Here is a 20,488-nt window from a genome sequence, read left to right as displayed (position 1 = left end):
TTTTTATTGGACAACAAATCGAGCAACAAATTCAAATATAACAATTTTGCAAATATAAGTAAAATATAAATATCACTATTAATATAGTTTATAAATTGATATATAATTAGTTATAAGATTTTAGTTATCAAATATTTTATATTCTAAAATTGATTACTAATTAAATATTAATGTATAAACTATTTATTAATAATAAAAATTAATTTATATAAAAATATATATTTTTAATTTTGTAATATAATATCTAATTTAATTAATACAGTAATAAATTATTTTTTTCTCTAAAATTAAGTTTTATTTAATTATTTTGTTTTACGGTATCACATAATATTGATTGCTATATGTTAATGTCATCTTCTTCAGCAATACTTTCCTGGTTTAATTTAAAGTTTTATATATTATTAAGTTAATTTAAACATGATAAAATTAGTAAATGATGTTTAAAGTTGTTTGGTATAAAAAAAGTGGTTAATTAAATGCATTCTTATAATGTTTTAATTTAACTTTTCTATAATTAAGTTATGTTTTAAATGTATTCATTGAATTAAATGTTGAAATAATGAAAATTTGCAATTGAATTGATAGTTATTCGGTTATAATTATTTTAATAAATATAATTATTTATTTTAAAAATTAAAAAAAAGGGAAATGTTTTCAATTTGAGGGAAATTTTGAATTACCTATTTCACAAATTTTATTTATAATAATAATTAGAATCACAAACGATAGATATTTATTTTTATACAAATAAAATTCATAACAAATGAATAAATACTTTTAATATAAATTAAATTTTAAGAAAAATTATAAAAAATAAATGTCTTTTGACATATAATGTATCGGTCCGTATAGGACGAGTCTGACACCAACCGTCTGAAATAAGTAACAACATAAAGAGCATCATAAGTAATGGGTGTTAGTAGTAGTTATCATTAGCATTAAATAAATAATAAGCATCATTAATAACCTTCATGAGCGTTAAATGAATAACAAATATCATTAATAATGATCATTAACAATGAATAAGTAGGGATGCAATATCTCCAAGGTGTAACAAATAGAGACAAGAAACAAACTCATATAAAGGGGCTGGACAAAGGAGAAAGGTACTTTTTCAAATCTCACCATAACACATCCCTAAACTGAACACTGACTTAAGCGTCAGAGTGCAATCGCTGGTACTCGACCGACTACCAACTTTGAAAGAAGGAGACTTGTGAACATTCGAGCATCACCAACACGCCAACCATCCTAACGAGAATTTGTTAGACAGACTTATAATGCATCATGCCATTGAGTCACTATCAGACCACATCTTTACAAGGTTGAATTTTATGTATGTAATTATAAAACATAAAATAAACACATAATGTATCACCCTCACCTAAAAAGAATTCAAATTTAAAATATGTTAAGTAGTTTAAAAATAATTTATATATATATATATATATATATATATATATATATATTCACGTTGATACATAATTGGTAGCAAAAACTTTAATTGCTAATTAAACACCAATTTAGAAACTATTTAACAATAATGAAAACTAATTTAGAAATCAAAGTTTGTTTAGTCTCTAATTTTTGTATCTAAAAATTGGTTTCTATTTTATGATTTTCTTGGAGTGTTAATTCTCACCTAACATATATAGATATTTTTTTTTAAAAAAAAATAGCAGATTAGATTAAGATATTATTTTTTTTAAAAGTTAATAATTTCTTTTTATAAATTATGGTATTTCATTTTTACTTTTAAATAATATAATCAAGTTGTATAGTATTCCATTAGAGTAATCAAATTTTCTAAGAGGACAACTAAATCCATAGCTACTTAACTTACATTTTTAAAACTTATAAAAGGTCAAACAGTATTAAAAGATACATATTTTGATAAATTATTTTTAAAATAATTTCAATGAATTACACATAATTTTTTTTATAAGAAACATAAATATTATTCATCAAACAATTTTACAATCAAATCCTTGAAACTTCATGAATTTTTTAAGTTGATGAAGACATTGATGTATAATACTTTCGTGGATTTTCAATTCAACCCACGTACCAATTTTTATTTCCAATATTACTATATAACAAAGAAAGTACAGACATCTCTGTGTTTTTCTCATCTTGAACTCAATTTTTTTATTCTTTCTAGTCTCTCCAAGATGTTTGGATTCTTTTCAAAATAATATTGCTAGAAAACTTGGGACATCATTAACTATGGTAACTACCATGGCATCTAAATATGAAACAAAAGAAGAGGAAAAAGAAAAGAAAATAGGATATAGGTTTTGAGGTTGATTCAAATTTCTGTCATGAGACAACTTCTGGCACTTGATTTGGTCTTCTATACTCATTTTATTTGTTGGTGAGTTTTGACACCAACCAGATAAGAACTAACAGTACACAGAACAGTTGTCAGCATACTTGGGTTTATTAACAAAACAATGGCCATACATATTATATGTTGTCTTTTTTTTCTGTGTCTTAATAATCAAACCACATTTTCAAAATTGACTGACAAGTGGTGATTTGCCTGCATGCAGTGGGAAACATTGGAGCAGTCAAAATAAAATATAATACAAAAATTGAAATTCATATGTTGTTTTCTTAAATATCATATAATAATCTTAAACATTAATGTAAAAGAGAAAGAAAAAAAGAGACAAAGATGGTAAAAAATATGTTGTTTAAATTAAAAAAAAACAGTGAAAAAAATGAGAAAAATTTATGAGTGATTTAATTGATATTATAAAATAAAAATAATATATTTAAATATAAACAAAGTGAACTAATTGTGTTAAAAATGAAATGTTAACAAATATTGTAATATATATTATGTGTTAGGTTAAACTTTTTTTTTTCTATTTACAAGTCGAGTAGTCACTTGTCAAATAATGGTTCATGTGTAATAGTGAGTGTATGTATCATGTAAAATAACTTATTGTACGAATTTAGTTTTTTAAAATATAAATTCTGATGGTACTTATAAAGAGAATAAATTCATGTAATATGAGAGCTTCTGCTTCAGCATTCCAACTTTCTCCTGGTGTTGGTGTTACTAGTGTTGCTCTGCATCAGATGGCATGAGGGAGTATCAAGGTTACCTCCAAACTGAAGTGTAAGGTGAATTAGCAAATACATGCTATAACACCTACCATATATATATATCAGACAATATTTGGGTTGTGACTTCATATGCACAAATCATTATAAATTAGCATAAATTAATATAATGCATAAATGTGAAAGTAGATTTGTGTGAAGCACGATTTGTTCACAATTTGTTGAATGATAAGTGTACCACCAATCATATAATAATAAGTGGTAAATAATCGCATTTATAAATATTTTCTCTCTATTTGTCTTCACAAATAGAATAATATGAGGGATAAAAATAAAATTAAGAAAGAGTTTGAGAATCAATAATACCTCACTCATTTTTTAAGAAGAAAAACCTCTTTGCATCAGAGTTTTTCATCATTGAAAACCAGTATGAATTAGTGCATATAGCAACAAATCTGTGATATCATATCAGAATTGCAACAAAAATATGTAGTGTATCAGAGTTATGGCAATAACAAAATTAACGCATTATAGAGTCCAAAAACAACCTAGTTGTTTATGTATTTACTTGTTCATAGAAACAACCAGGTTTGTATTTTCTTGAAACAACAGGTTGATTATTGAGAAACAACCAGTTGAAATTTTGCAACAAGATGATCTGCCAAAAAAATAGAGAATATGAATTTGGAAGGAGAGACCAACTTGAAGATGAACTTTTTGAAGTGCTCTATTGCTGGTACTGCATATGGTGTGCTCCCTAGTGAGGTTGAACTTGCTGCAGAAAAGCATATGACTTTTGATATTGGGGATCAATATGTAAGACTTTATAAAGAAGTGTCAATGGAGGTCAACTTGTTATTCTTGGGTCATTCATCTACCGGTACTATGTTGTTTTGGGGTGGTAAACAACATGGGTCATGTTCATGATGGAGATTTGGACTAGTATGCTTGCAATATGGAATTGAAAATATTCAAGAAAGTTGTTCCCATCTCCTATCCTACAAATGTAAAAAGAAAAAGTAATCCTTGCAGTGTTAGTGTTGTTGGCATTGATGGTACCTTCGGTTTTCACTTTTGGAACTTGATAACGCAATACTTTGAGTCTTCCTTCAAAGAGAACTGCCGGATGAAGAAAAGAAAAGGGGGAGAAATTGTGGTTTATTTGTTGTTAAAGTCACAATCTTCAAGTAATATCTAAAACACAACATAGTCATTGACTCTAGTTTATGGTACATATATTGTCTACAAATATTTTAATTTGTGAATAACTCAAATATGTATACCCAAGGTAACGACATTCATAATTTCAAATACAATCGGATCTTGTTTATCACCGATTGTTTTTTTTTTGTAGATTTTTTTTTCATTTTTAAAAGGAAGAAATGTTAAACTAATTATCAGAAAACAAACCTCTTATGATGCTCAAGAAGGTCTTCAACAAATTCTTCATCCCAATAACTTACATCAGTATATTGCATACTCTAAAACAAAACCAAAGCCAATAATAAATTGTCAACTTCTTTTGTTCCTTGAAAAAAAAAGCAACCTTGGAGAGATTTTCACATAACATACCATAAACACCAAAGCTTCTAGAGATTTTCCCAATTAACAATCCATAGCCACTGTAGAAAACCCCGAACATCCGCAACCAATCAACAACAAAAAGGACAACACTAATTTTCACTCAACAGAAGATAAAAATCAAAAGAGAGAGAAAAGAAACAACCTGAACATCAACATGAAAAAAGAGCATGTGCCAATATGTTAGTAAGCTCTTTGATTGAACTAACTAAAATGGTAAGATATGACGAAATCAAATGAAAAAGGTTTATAAAGCTTTCAGTTTAGTTTTAAATTTAAAGATTTTGAAAATTTTGAAATTTAAAAATATGAAATTTTAAAATTTTGAAATTTAAAGTGTTTCGAAAAGGCTTTAAGGTTTGAAAATTTTAAAATTTTTGAAATTTTAAGTGTTTCGGAAATGTTTTAGGTTTGAAAATTTAAATTTTAAATTTTTTGAAAAAATAGAAAATTGTGTAATGCCCATAATAATGAAATAAAATAAAATATTGATATAAGGATAAAATAGAAAGAAAAAAAATTAAAGATGAAAATATTTTTGAAAATTTGATTTCCAAAAGGCTTTAGGGTTTGAAAATTTAAAATTTTTGAAAAAAATTAAATTTAAATTTTTTGAATTGTTTCAAAAAGGCTTTTGAAAAATATAGGAAATGACGCAATGTCCATAATAATGAAATAAAATCAAATATTGTTATAAGAATAAAATAGGAAAAAAATGGAGGAAAGTTAAAGAGAGAAATCCTATTTATATACAATTCTAAGTAATTGATAATGTAAAAATTACAATATACACAAAAATTAACATCATATATTAAAATTTATAATTCAAACTTGAAAACCGAAGGTACCAGCAATGCCAACAACATCAACATTGCCAGGAATACTTCTTTTTGACATTTGTAGGATAACAATTGGGAAAAACTTTCTTGGATATTTTCAATTCCATATTGCAAGCATACTAGTCCAAATCTTCATCATGAACATGACCCATGCTTTCTATCGACCCATCACAACATAGTACCAGTAAAGAAATGACCCAAGTTGTAAGACTTTATAAAGAAGTGTCAATGAGGGTCAACTTGTTATTCTTCGGTCATTTATGTACTGGTACTACGTTGTGATGGGTCGGTAGAAAGCATGGGTCATGTTCATGATGGAGATTTGGACTAGTATGCTTACAATATGGAATTGAAAATATCCAAGAAAGTTTTTCCCAACTGGTATCCTACAAATGTCAAAAAGAAGTATTCCTTACAATGTTGGTGTTGTTGGCATTGTTGGTACCTTCAGTTTTCAATTTTGGAACTTGATAAAGCAATACCTTGATGTCTTCCTTGAAGGAGAACTGTTGGATGAAGAAAAGAAAAGGAGAGAAATTGTGGTTTCTTTGTTGTTAAAGTTACAATCTTCGAGTAATATTTAAAACACAAGATGATCATTGATTCTAACTTATGGTATATATTGTATACAAATATTTTAATTTGTGAATAACTCAAATATGTATACCCAAGGTAACGACATTCATAATTTCAAATATAATCAGATCTCGTTTCTCCTAAAGTCTATGTATTGGGAAATTATCATCGATTGTTTTTTTTGTAGAAGATTATTTTTTTTTTCATTTTTAAAAGGAAGAAATGTTAAACTAATTATCAGAAAACAAACCTCTTATGATGCTCAAGAAGGTCTTCAACAAATTCTTCTTCCCAATAACTTACATCAGTATATTGCATACTATGAAACAAAACCAAAGCCAATAAATTGTCAACTTCTTTTGTTCCTTGAAAAAAAAAAAGAAACCTTGGAGAGATTTTCACATAACATACCGTAAACACCAAAGCTTCTAGAGATTTTTCCAATCAACGATCCATAGCCACTGCAGAAAACTCCGAACATCCACAACCAATCAACAACAAAAAGGACAACACTAATTTTCACTCAACAGAAGATAAAACTCAAAAGAGAGAGAGAAAAGAAACAACACGAACATCAACATGAAAAAAAAGCATGTGCCAATACGATCGTAAATTCTTTGGTTGAACTAACTAAAATGGTAAGGTATGACGAAATCAAATGGAAAATTTCTCATTATATCAAATGGAAAACTTCTTCCTCGCTTATTCAAACTCTGGAAAATGAAAAAGATGTTTGATGGGTTTATAAAGCCTTCAATTTAGTTTTAAATTTAAAGATTTTGATATTTTGAAAATTTTAAATTTAAAAATTTTGAAAATTTTAAAATATGAAATTTTAAAATTTCGAAATTTAAAGTGTTTCGAAAAGGCTTTAGGGTTTGAAATTTTAAAAAATTTAAAATTTAAAGTGTTTCGAAAATGTTTTAGGTTTGAAATTTTAAAATTTAAATTTTTTGAATAAATAGAAAATGACGCAATGTCCATTATAATAAAATAAAATCAAATATTGATATAAGGATAAAATAGAAAGAAAAAAAATATAAAGAAAGTTAAAGATGAAAATATTTTGAAAATTTAAAAATTTGAATTTCGAAAAGTCTTTAAGGTTTGAAAATTTAAAAATTTTGAAAAAAATAAATTTAAAATCTTTGAAAATATTAAAATTTAAAATTTTTGAAGTGTTTCGAAAAAGCTTTAGGGTTTGAAAATTTAAAATTTAAATTTTTTGAAAAATATAGAAAATGACGCAATGTCCATAATAATGAAATAAAATCAAATATTGATATAAGAATAAAAAAGAAAAAATATGGAAGAAAGTTAAAGAGAGAAATCCTATTTATATATAATTCTAAGTAATTGATAATGTAAAAATTACAATATAGACGAAAATTAACATCATATATTAAAATTTACAATTCAAACTTGAAAACCGAAGGTACCAACAATGCCAACAACACCAACATTGTTATGAATACTTTTTTTTGACATTTGTAGAAGATATTTTTTTTCATTTTTAAACGGAAGAAATGTTAAACTAATTATCATAAAACAAACCTCTTATGATGCTCAAGAAGGTCTTCAACAAATTTTTCTTCCCAATAACTTACATCAATATATTGCATACTCTGAAACAAAATCAAAGCCAATAAATTGTCAACTTCTTTTGTTCCTTGAAAAAAAAAGGCAACCTTGGAGAGATTTTCACATAACATACCGTAAACACCAAAGCTTCTAGATATTTTCTCAATCAACGATCCATAGCCATTGCAAAAAACCCCGAACATCCACAACAAAAAGGACAACACTAATTTTCACTCAACAGAAGATAAAAAATCAAAAGAGAGAGAGAAAAGAAACAACACGAACATCAACATGAAAAAAGAGCATGTGTCAATACGATCGTAAGTTCTTTGATTGAACTAACTAAAATGGTAAGATATGACGAAATCAAATAGAAAACTTCTCATTATATCAAACGAAAAACTTCTTCCTCGCTTATTCAAACTGTGGAAAATGAAAAAGATGTTGATGGGTTTATAAAGCCTTCAGTTTAATTTTAAATTTAAAGATTTTGAAAATTTGAAAAATTTAAAATTTTAAAGTTTTAAATTTTAAGTGTTTCGAAAATGTTTTAGGTTTAAAATTTAAAATTTAAATATTTTGAAAAAATAGAATATGACACAATGCTCATAATAATGAAATAAAATAAAATAATGATATAAGGATAAAATAGAAAGAAAAATAAAATAAAGAAAGTTAAAGATAAAAATATTTTGAAAATTAAAAAAATTTGAATTTCGAAAAGGCTTTAGGGTTTGAAAATTTAAAATTTTTGAAAAAATTAAATTTAAAAATTTTTTGAAAAATTAAAATTTAAAATTTTTGAAAATATTAAAATTTAATTTTTTTTTGAAGTGTTTCGAAAAGGCTTTAGGTTTTGAAATTTTAAAAATTTGAAAAATATAGGAAATGACGCAATGTCCATAATAATGAAATAAAATCAAATATTGATATAAGAATAAAATAGGAAAAAATTGAGGAAAGTTAAAGAAAGAAATCCTATTTATTTATATATATATATATATATAATTCTAAGTAATTGATAATGTAAAAATTACAATATACACAAAAATTAACATCATATATTAAAATTTACAATTGAAACTTGAAAATCGAAGGTACCAACAATGCCAACAACACCAATACTGCAAGGAATACTTCTTTTTTACATTTGTAAGATACCAGTTGGGAAAATCTTTCTTGGATATTTTCAATTCCATATTACAAGCATATTAGTCCAAATCTTCATCATGAACATGACTCATGCTTTCTACCGACCCATCACAACATACTACCAGTAAAGAAATGACCCAAGAATAACAAGTTGACATTCATTAACACTTCTTTATAAAGCCTTACATTTTGATCTCCAAAATATCAGAGGATCAACTTGTTATTCTTTGGTCATTCCTATACTGGTACTATGTTGTGATGAGTCGGTAGGAAGCATGGGTCTTGTTCATGATGGAGATTTAGACTAATATGCTTGCAATATGGAATTGAAAATGTCCAAGAAAGTTTTTCCAAAATCCTATCCTACAAATGTCAAAAAGAAGTATTCCTTGCAGTGTTGATGTTGTTGGCATTGTTGGTACCTTTAGTTTTCAATTTTGGAACTTGATAAAGCAATACCTTGATTTTTTCCTTGAAAGAGAACTGTTGAATGAAGAAAAGAAAATGAGAGAAATTGTGATTTCTTTATTGTTAAAGTTACAATCTTCCAGTAATATTTAAAACATAACATGATCATTGATTCTAACTTATGGTATATACAAATATTTTAATTTTTTAATTTGTGAATAACTCAAATATGTATACCATGTTTGCACACTTAACAGTTAGAAATAACCACAAGGAAGATTGTGTTCACAGAGATTCTAGTATTCAGATTCCCATAACCGGGATTCGAAAGTCAAAACCCATGGTGCTCTATGGAACCTTTTGTAGGATTTTTTTAAGCAACTCCTGTGCCCGAATTTTTAAAAATGGAATCATAAAAAATGAGTACTCTACACTACAACAGAAAGAATTAAAGAAAAAGAAAAGAAAGAATTGTCTATCCTCCAAGTGAAAGAAAGAGAAGTTGTGTAAGCAACTTGAAACTAACTTTGGTGGGCTTATATGTAGAAGCATAAAATGAATTTATGATGAAATTGCATTCGAAAAGGAGATAAATGTAGAGAGAAGGAAAATGGCCCAATTGAAAACCATACATGGATTTTATCAACATCGTGTACCTTAATCATTCCTGTTCCATTATCACAAACAAGGGATTGAATATCGTCAGCGTCTGCCATCTTCTTGAAAAAACAAGAAGAAAATTGACAGATCTAAAAATGTAGAAAACAGAAACAAAATGAGGAATGTGATGTACCGTGGGAAATGCGAATGCGAGAGAGAGGAAAGAAGAGGAGAAGAGAGGATGAAAGAACGATTACCAGTGTCAGACACAAAATAAACTGAATTCCATTCAAATGAATATAACAAGCATCACACCCAATGGGAACCGTTAGATCCTGGCTCCCAAATTTTTGTGATTTTAAATTTGGAGAGAGAGAAAAATTCACAGTGTTGATGCTACCTTCATCATTATTCTTTTCTCCATCTCCACCAATACTCTTCATTCTTTTACGGTATTGACTTTCTCCATTAGAGGGAACAGCGCAAGAAGCTCAAGAAAGAAGAAGATGACTCATGCACAGCGTTGTAAGTGAGAGACACGTAGAAAAAGAAAAAAAAAAGTTTTGTATTATTGTGTGTAACGTAGCAAAACTGCGTTATATATATATATGGTGTGTTAAAAAAAAGGTATTGGGCTGAATTATACTCAAGCCCAACAAACCCAAAGCATCAAAATACTGAGCAAAACAACAGGTGCGCTTAATTTCACTAATTTCGTTAAAATAAAATAGAAAAAGAAGGAAAAGAAAATAATATGCAATGTAAGATTTAAGAAAATAGATGTTGAATGAAATGTTAGGTCTAAATTTTGTTTTCATTTTCTTTTCCTTGGATATAGGCAGGATTTTCCGTTCCTTTCTATTCTTCCAAGTAACTTTAACTGTCATATTTTTTATATGTTATTCCAAAATAACTTCTTTTGCTTCAGAATTGTTTTGTTTCTTCTCAAGTCAATGTTTTTCTCCTGCAACAACAAATTTGAATTTAGAATATCACGCCAAATTATTTTTTTACTTCTAAATTTATATTTATATGCTATGAAGCTCGATGATTTGTAAATTAGTTTCTTTTTATGGTTTGTCTATTTTTGTTTGCAAACCCAGTTTAACCAAATTAGTTAGTTCACACAAATATTGATACAGACATGATACGATATGGACACAAGAACGCAAATTTATATATTATATAATTATATAAGTTGACAATAACGATTTATGTGCACAAAAATATATTTCAGTTTTTTAGCATAAATATATTTTAAAATTGTGTTAGAATCGTGTTAGAATTTTCAGAAATCCAACAAATTTTTTTGAATTGGACACTTCACCAATACATGTCCTACGAGTAACATACTAGTGTCGGTGTTCGATACGTATGTCGAACACGAATACGCCATTTAAGAGAAGTGTCACAGCCTCATAATGCATTACCCTACAATCAAGATGTCTTAATTACAAGAAAAATATTTTAGATTGAGGATAATATATTGATTATTATATTTCAAAATTATTTTAAATCAGATTGAAACATTACTTTTATTAAAAAAATTATAATACTTCTTTTCAATTATTAATTTTGCTTTTTCTATTATAATGAATTTTTAAATACTTCTTTTTCGTGCTTTATTCCATTTAATAATTCTTTTATATATATATGTATCTCGTTATCAACCTAGTAAGTGTTGTTTTAGAGAAAGTGCATATTTGGGATTGTTTAAATTCCATTAACAATAATATTTGTTATTTACTATTTAGAGAGTTAAGGTGTGTCAAAATTAATAATTCTAAAATTGTATTTAGTTTTTTTTTTTTATCTTCATCTAACAATAAAAGTTATTTTTTATATTAGCTACAGAATTACGATGTTAATATTAATACAAAATAATATGTGGGACAACTAACCAAGATGACAAGACAAAAAAACTAAACAAGAAATACTCAAATAAAAAATATAAAATTTTTAAGTACTCAATAGGCAAAAAAAAATAATAATAAAATAATTAAAAATACTCAAATTTATTGAAACTTAATTAATCTTTATTTTATAATTATTATTATTTTAATATAATATTTTATTATGAAAAGTAGTTGTTAAATGTAGGTAAAAAATTGTGTGAGAGAAAAAATATTTTTCTTTTCATTAATGTTGTTTAGGGTTTAGGGTTTAGGTACGAAGATCACAATGTTACTATCAATTCATATGCTTAAATATGGGACATTCGCTCACATGCTTAGAAAGGAGAGGAAAATCATGTAGAATGAAGTGAAAATACTAAAATGACATTATTTTATCTCTCTATAACAATGTTGAGCGAAAAAGATTTTCATGTAGAAATTTCTAATTTAATATTTTTATCAATTAATAAAACAATTTGTAAATCACACCTATTACATCAAACACAATTTTTCATAATTTTTTTATTTTATTTTATTTTTTTACTTTCTTTTTCTTGATCGAAATAATCTCACTTTCCACTCACTCATATATCGACTCTTTTTCACTCTCTTAAATCCATCTTCAAATCTAAATAAAATCTAAATAATTAAGAAACCACAAGGAGTGAATGAAAGCTCCACACAACCCGAGAACCATTATATTAGGGAGATGCATATACTGCCGTGCACATCCATTGAAACCCTGCATAAAAGGTTAAGAAGGTCACAACATGTGGCCTCAGACTTCCCTGGTGTTAAAAAGTGTTAGCTTTGTCCACAGGGACCCAAATAGCTCCCACATTGCTTTAGGCTTCAAATAAATAACAAATATAATTTTTTAAGGAGTCTTTGCAACAAACATACAATGTGTTTGAAAGACAATGAAAACGGATGCATGATAAAACTTCTCTTCTTCCTTTCGCATTCACCACACCTTGCACACAAAATGTCAACTCTAACCCTTTTTTATTATTCTTTCTAGAAGCTGTCACATGTCCAGTATGCCTTACTTTTAAATAATGTCCCATGAATTGGGATCTGCATATGGAAAATTCAATTTCTTGGAACTTACTTGTTCACTATTATCACTCTCCATATTCTTGTCTAAATTCTCATCCACTGTTAATACTTAAAAAGGATTTGTTTCAAGTACAATTTATCCACAGTCAGAATACTGAAGTCAATCTCCACACAAACACGTGCAAATCGATCCTATGTCATACTAGGGCATCAATACACTAACCTAATCCAATAAAACATATCCAAACCTGTATCGTCATGTCCCAGCCGATGTTGCGTACTAGATCTTTTGCCGATGTTCATATCGGAGATTAATGTTGTATCAACGTAAATAAAAAAATTCTACTAATTAGCCTTTATTATTGAATTGAGTCAATAATAAGACTCAATATAGAAGGGATAAGATATTTACCATAAAGGAAGACAATACTAAGAATACACTTATTTCTTAATATACTAAATATTCTAGGTTTGAAGTGGTTGATACTTTTGTATGTAACAAAACCAATGATATTTCAATTCTTGCTTCTGGAGTAATGAAAATTGGTGTCCAAGATCAAATGAGGAGGCAGTGATCAAAGATCATCCATGGACCCTTGCTCATAACATTATCCGTATGTATTTCTGAATCAAAAGTCACCATAAAGTATATCCTTGCGATATAAATATCCATCAGGTCAAATTTGCCATCAAGCTTCCAAATCCTTCATCATCAAGAAACCTATATATTTTTACCAAGAAGTTTTATAATGAAACACCTCTTCCATGGTATGCTCAATTGTTCAAACGCCTGAGATCTCAGGGTAAACTTAGGGAACAAAATGTTCTCCCCTTACATTCTACTGATATTGATGATTTATTAATGAAGTTCCTTACTTGATTCACAAAGACGACCTATTTTTCAAGAACAAAACCTTTCATTTGTTATTTGGACACCCAACATCATGTGACTTAGCAGAACCCCACAATCTAGCGTTTCACACTTATCATTTTTGTTCTCATTTCGTTTTCACACCCCCACTTTCTTTAATCAACCTTAGTCCAATTTTTCAGTTTTAAAAGTTTTAAACGAATGAAAAATATTTTGAATGATTTTAAAAATTAAAAGGACTAAATTAATATTCTAATAAATAAAAGACTAAAATCATGAAATATAAATAAAAGACTAAATTTTTTTTTTTACCCTTTACTAATTATTAGTGTGCTATAACTATATAAACTTTTCAATTTCAATTTTCTTTATTTTCAAGTAGTATCTTCTAATAAATTAAGGATTAAATATGTTTTCTGTTGTTCATGTATTATAACATAAAATTGATTTTCGTTTTTGTCTAAACTTTAGACCATCAAGGTACTTATAGTATGAAAATGATTTGAATGAGTTATTTTGTATGTGAAATTGGTTCAATTTGAGGTTTTACCCTAAACGAGTAGTTATAATGGAAGTCTTCAATCAAAACTATAAGAAAATTGAAATTGTATGTACACACTTCATGTATAGGAAATATATACTAGTGTAGCGAGACTTTCTCTTTCCAAATTACAATCTAATTAGGTAGGGATCCACTCATCATGAGATTCTATCATTATTAAATTAATTGCTTATAATTGGGGTACAATATCGTACAATATTACATACAATAATTGCGTAAAATTTGATAATTTATTATTTCTTTAATACTCCCCTAAAGTTGGTAGGGGAAGATCACGAAGGTAGAGGAGGTGAAGAAAGAGAAAACGACAGAACAGGAGGTGAACTGTTTTAGGGAGATGTCGTTAATGCCGTGGGTTTTGGGATAGTGATGTGAAGGAGATTTTCAACGTTCAACCGTTGTCGCCGTTATCTCCTCTTCCGACTTTTGTATTTTCACCACTTGTGGTTGTGTAAAATTACTAATTTAGGAGTCCTTTGGTTCTTTTTGCAACCTCATGTTTGGGATTAGTACAATGTACATGTCACAAATTTGTTAATTCAACAGTCTTCAATCTTTTTAATTTTTTGCTTATAAGAAAATTGTATATAAAAAGAAAAAAGATGTTTTTATTATCCATCCATAGTGAGATTCTATCATTATTAAATAATTGAGTACAATATTGTATACAATAATTGCGTATAATTTCATAATTATTATTTCTTTAATACACTCTCAAGTTCAAGTTGGTAGGTAAAAATCATTAACTCAACTTATCTTCGTAAAAATATCTGCGAGCTGTTAGTGTGTCGGTACTATTAAAACATTGAGTTTGGTATTTTTTCCTTTAATATACATTTCATTCTTTGTTAAATATATGTTAGAGCACTTTATTTTAGAATGAAAATTGAGTAGAACCTTAAATTCTTCTCTTCTCACCCAGAACCATACTAAATCTTGTAGCAAATCAATAAAATAAAATAAAAAATAATAATTTTATATTGATTCATCCAAACACATTAATTATATTCAATAATTTTCCTCTATAATAACTTATAGGAGGTTTCACTATTCAACTCATTACTAGCACATAAATCACTTCTAACTATCACAAGTATATAAATCATTTTTGATTATTCCATCTTAATCTCTCTCTAAAATTAAAACCATAAAACAAGTTATAAAGAACTCATAAGAAAAGAGTAATTTAAGCTCATGGGATTAATTTCACTAATTGAAAAAATACAAAATTTTAACTCATTCACAAAAAAACAAGTAAGAATTTATGAATATTGAAAAATTGAATAACACATGTGTATTTTTTTTAACTATCTCAAACTTGCTTAGTTTGCATCCTTTTAATCATATTTTATCAACATCATCGTATATCACATATTACATTCCTATACTTGTGCTAATTAGAAGTTTTAATAAATTTTAATATTTTATAACTTTATCTTATCTTCGTAAGGAAACAATTAAAAAAATAATAAAAGCATGATACAATATGATTATGAATCACAATGCATTTCTTTTGTTTTCTTTTTTATTTTCTAAAATGAACATGGTAGAATATACAATTTCTATATAAAAACTTTTAGTCATTTTTAAGGCGTATATAGTCTTATATCTATACTCATCTTTGATTCATTTTATCTCTTAAAAAAGCATTTATGAATCACAATGCATTTCTTTTGTTTTCTTTTTTATTTTCTAAAATGAACATGGTAGAATATACAATTTCTATATAAAAACTTTTAGTCATTTTTAAGGCGTATATAGTCTTATATCTATACTCATCTTTGATTCATTTTATCTCTTAAAAAAGCATTTATGATTATGACTTTACTTAAAACATTTAATGAGCTTCAATTTATGTAAAACATGCCTTAGAATATTCATATAAGAATATTCATATAACTTGTTTATTATTTATTATCATGAAAACTCTTTATACAAAATTATAGGGTTAAGTATTAACGCATCTAGGTCTCATCAAAGCAAACTCTCATTTTTCTCTTCAAAATTTCTAACAATTGATATCCCGAACCATTTTCTTATTGAAAAAAAGTTTCTCTCACATTCCCTTTCCAACATTTAATGGTGAATGTTATGATCTATTAACTTTAAAAATTCACTCTTAATTAATATGGAAGAGTATTCATACTTCTCTTATTCTATTTCTTTTCACCTGCAATATTCACCTCCATGTAATTTAATTACGAGATCATTACAGTTGTTACTGACAATGAAAACACGGATACATAATTATAAAAATAATATACACATATTTCAATCAGCATAGCTATTTAATTAATTTATCAATTCAAAAAACCAATATTTAAAAAAACTTATATTAAAGTTTATTTATTCTACTTCTCTCTGACTAAATATCTAAACTTTCTTCAATAACAAAATTCCATACTTAAAATTCCATCTCCCAAAATTTTCATATATAATTTAATGTAATTTAACCACAACAATTTAATATATATATTAACCACAACAACAATAAATTTGTATTAATAGCAACAATAATTTTACTTTAACAGAAACAATAAATTCGCACTAACAACAACAATAATACAACTAGCAGAATGCCAGAATGTTTAAATTAACATAATCAAACATATAATATAATTCATTATTTTAAAATCAATAAAATTAATTTCTTAATTCAAAATACAATAAAAATATTTTCATATATAATAATCAAATTTATTGCATATTTTACAAATATTTCCTCTCCAAACAGTTTTCTTCTAAAATTACACCATTAACATATTTTTTTCATTTTTTACCCCATTTTTTATATACCCTTGTCGTATAATAATCTTACACAAACTATATAAGATGATTTTATACCTAATCAAAATAGAATCTTAATAAACTCAACGTAAAATCTCAATAAAACATTCTATATTTTCAAACTTTAATAAATAAATATAATTAAATTTATTTATAAATAAATGATTAAAAAATACATAGTTTTAATATATTTTATATATTTATAACTAAATTCTCTAAAATTTTAAAAGTGTAACTTTACATTACAAATAAGTTTTCGAAAGTTTCAAAAATTTATTTTAAAAACTCAGCAAAATAACCTTGGATAATAAATATTTCAACAACTAATCCTGGATAATAAGTATTTCAACCATATTTACATATTTTTTATGATTGATAATAGTTAGTTTATATAATATCTATTTTTTTTACGGGCTCATACTTCAAAAAAGTCTGACTTATTTTATTTTATCTTTTGATGTATGTATATTTTATGTACAATTTTAGTTTTAGTTATAATTTTTAATATTTAATTCTCATAATTTTGAAATATTTTAAATTAAGGCATTTTAAAATAAATGCATCTAATGATTAATTCACAGTAAAAATGAGAAGTAATAAAGTTAATTTATCCTCGCAATATGTTTTTGCAATCTTTAGCAAAAAAACACATATGACTTTGAAGCCCACATCTTATAGATAATGCAATTATTTTGATATATAAAACAATTATAAACATCAGTTGTTGTTGAGTTTAGTAACAATGACTTGTGATCCAAGTTGGGGCAGTAAGGTGATGGAAGAAATAATATTGGAGTAAGAAAAAGATAGTGTTTTATTTAGTGTTTATTCTCCTTAGATATAATAGATATAAGTGTGGCTAAATTGTGATTCCTTGCTAAGACGATTTTCGATGACCATTGGGCCTGTACTTTTTATGAAAATTTTGAAACTCATGGTATTTTATGGAGGTTCTTAAACTCATGATATTTAACAGGGTTCTGGAATACTTTCCTTGAGATTTAATAATAAAATTTTATTGTATTTTGAATTAAGAAATTAATTTTATTGATTTTAAAATAATGAATTATATTACATGTTTGATTATGTTGTAATTTTTTATAGCAAATAAAATTGTCTTGTAAAAAAAAATCATACATTTACTTAATTTAAAACATTTTAGCATTCTGCTAGTAGTATTATTGTTGTTGTGGTTAATGCGAATTTATTGTTGCTGTTAAAGTAAAATTAGTGTTGCTATTAATACAAATTTATTGTTGTTGTGGTTAATATATATACCCATAATAATGAAATAAAGTATTGATATAAGGATAAAATAGAAAGAAAAAAAATTTAAAGAAAGTTAAAGATGAAAATATTTTGAAAATTTAAAAAACTTGAATTTTGAAAAGGTTTTAGGGTTTAAAAATTTAATAATTTTAAAAAAATTTAATTTAATTTTTTTTTGAAAATATTAAATTTAAAATTTTTGAAAATATTAAATTTTTGAAAATATTAAAATTTAAATTTTTTGAAGTGTTTCGAATAAGCTTTAGGGTTTGAAAAATTTAGAAAATGACGCAATGTCCATAATAATGAAATAAAATCAAATATTGATATAAGAATAAAATAGAAAAAAAAGGGAGAAAGTTAAAGTGAGAAATCCTATTTATATATAATTCTAAGTAATTGAAAATGTAAAAATTACAATATACACGAAAATTAACATCATATATTAAAATTTACAATTCAAACTTCAAAACCGAAGGAACCAGCAATACCAACACTGTCAGGAATACTTCTTTTTGACATTTGTAGGATACCAGTTGGGAAAAACTTTCTTGGATATTTTCAATTCCATATTGCAAGCATACTAGTCCAAATCTTCATCATGAACATGACCCATGCTTTCTACCGACCCATCACAACATAGTACTAGTAAAGAAATGACCCAAGAATAACAAGTTGACCTTAATTAACACTTCTTTATAAAGCTTTACATCTTGATCTCCAAAATATCAGAAGTCATTTGTTTTGCTGCAGCTAGTTCAACCTCACTAGAGTGTACACAATATGCAGTAAAACAAATAAAGCACTTCAAAAAGTTCATCTTCAAGTTGGTCTCACCATCCAAATTCATATCCTCCATTTTTTTTTGGCAGATGATCCTGATGCAAAATTTCAACTGATTGTTGTTTCTCATAATCAATCTATTGTTCTTAGAAAATACAAACATGGTTGTTAAAACCATGTTTGTATTTTCTTGGAACAACAGGTTGATTGTGAGAAAAAATCAATTGAAATTTTGCAACAAAATGATCTGCCAAAAAAAAATGGAGATTATGAATTTGGATGGAGAGACCAACTTGAAGATGAACTTTTTGAAGTGCTCTATTGTTGGTACTGCATATGGTGTGCACTCTAGTGAGGTTGAACTTGCTGCAGCAAAACCAGATGGCTACTGATATAAAGAAGTGTCAATGAGGGTCAACTTTGTTGGGTTTAATAGTGCCAAAGTTCAAGAGGGGGGGTGAATTGACCTTTTAAAACTTTCTCGCAGAAACAGTGTTTAACACAGTTTTACAGAAAATAAATCGATTTATGTGAAAATGAACAGATTTATTTCAACACTGTTTTTGTTTGAAAAGCTTTTAATTCAGCAAGGTTAATCACAAGATTATGCAGTGAGAATTTCCAGCAGCACACACACAAATATCATATTTGAAAAACAGTGAAACACAAACCAGCAAGCTTCAATTTCAAGCAAGTGATTAAGGTTCAATTGATAGCATGCTAATTAATTGAGTGACCTTTGCAAACAAGCTGTTCCAGTGGCTTTTAACAGACTATGAGTGTTCTTCTTGATGTCAAGCAATTTTCCAGAAATTAAGAACAATGAATCACAGAACAGCAAGCTTCAACTTTAAGCAATTTGTTTAAGGTTCAATTAATAGCATTTACAGTTTCTTGAGCGGCCTATCACAGTCAATCTGTTCCAATGGCTTTTAGCAGATTATATATGTTCTTATCAGATTAAGACAGCTTTTTCAGAAATCAAGAACAGTATGCACAATGCCCAGAAAGAACAGATTTATTTTCAATTGAACAGATTTATTTCTTTGCTGTTTTATCAGTTATGCAGAAACGAAATTGCAGAGAGTGAGAGAGAATGAACACAAGCAATTATACTGGTTCACTCAACCTGAGCTACATCCAGTCTTCACCAACAACAGGTGGAAATCACTAACACACAGTACAACCAAGTACAATTCCCACAGTTCTTGAAACCTACAAGAACTTAGGTACTCTTGCTGAAAAAACCTATTTCAGCATACACTCACACCCACTCTTCAAGAACACCTATCAAGAAGAGTGTTCAACCAAACTATTACAAGATAGAGATGTGAAACGACTACACCTGATTGAGGATACACAGATCTGCCTTAAACCAGTAGGCAAGATTGCTAGAACAGTAGCTGCACCTCACACCAAGCTTTTGGAACCAAACCAAGAACAAGCACTTTGT

At 26.9% G+C, this 20,488-nt stretch overlaps 1 long non-coding RNA gene across 3 annotated transcripts; it reads right to left on the bottom strand.

Moving 5' to 3' along the window:
• Positions 1–3,397: 3,397 nt before the first annotated feature.
• LOC137808103 (uncharacterized) lies at positions 3,398–7,832 on the bottom strand. Of its 3 annotated transcripts, XR_011080669.1 has the most exons (7): positions 7,783–7,832; positions 7,623–7,693; positions 6,480–6,529; positions 6,319–6,387; positions 4,645–4,694; positions 4,483–4,553; positions 3,398–4,191 (listed from the first exon to the last, which is right to left on the bottom strand). It is a non-coding gene; the product is annotated as an uncharacterized lncRNA (long non-coding RNA). The 3 variants fall into 3 exon arrangements; XR_011080667.1 differs by lacking the exon at positions 4,645–4,694; XR_011080668.1 differs by lacking the exon at positions 4,645–4,694 and having other exon boundaries at positions 3,398–4,070.
• Between the last annotated feature and the right edge of the window lie 12,656 nt (positions 7,833–20,488).

Source organism: Phaseolus vulgaris, chromosome 3, assembly GCF_000499845.2.
Source record: "Phaseolus vulgaris cultivar G19833 chromosome 3, P. vulgaris v2.0, whole genome shotgun sequence".
NCBI lineage: Eukaryota > Viridiplantae > Streptophyta > Magnoliopsida > Fabales > Fabaceae > Phaseolus > Phaseolus vulgaris.
Note: the sequence above shows the minus strand (reverse complement) of the source record. Positions and strands in the feature narration are given on the sequence as shown.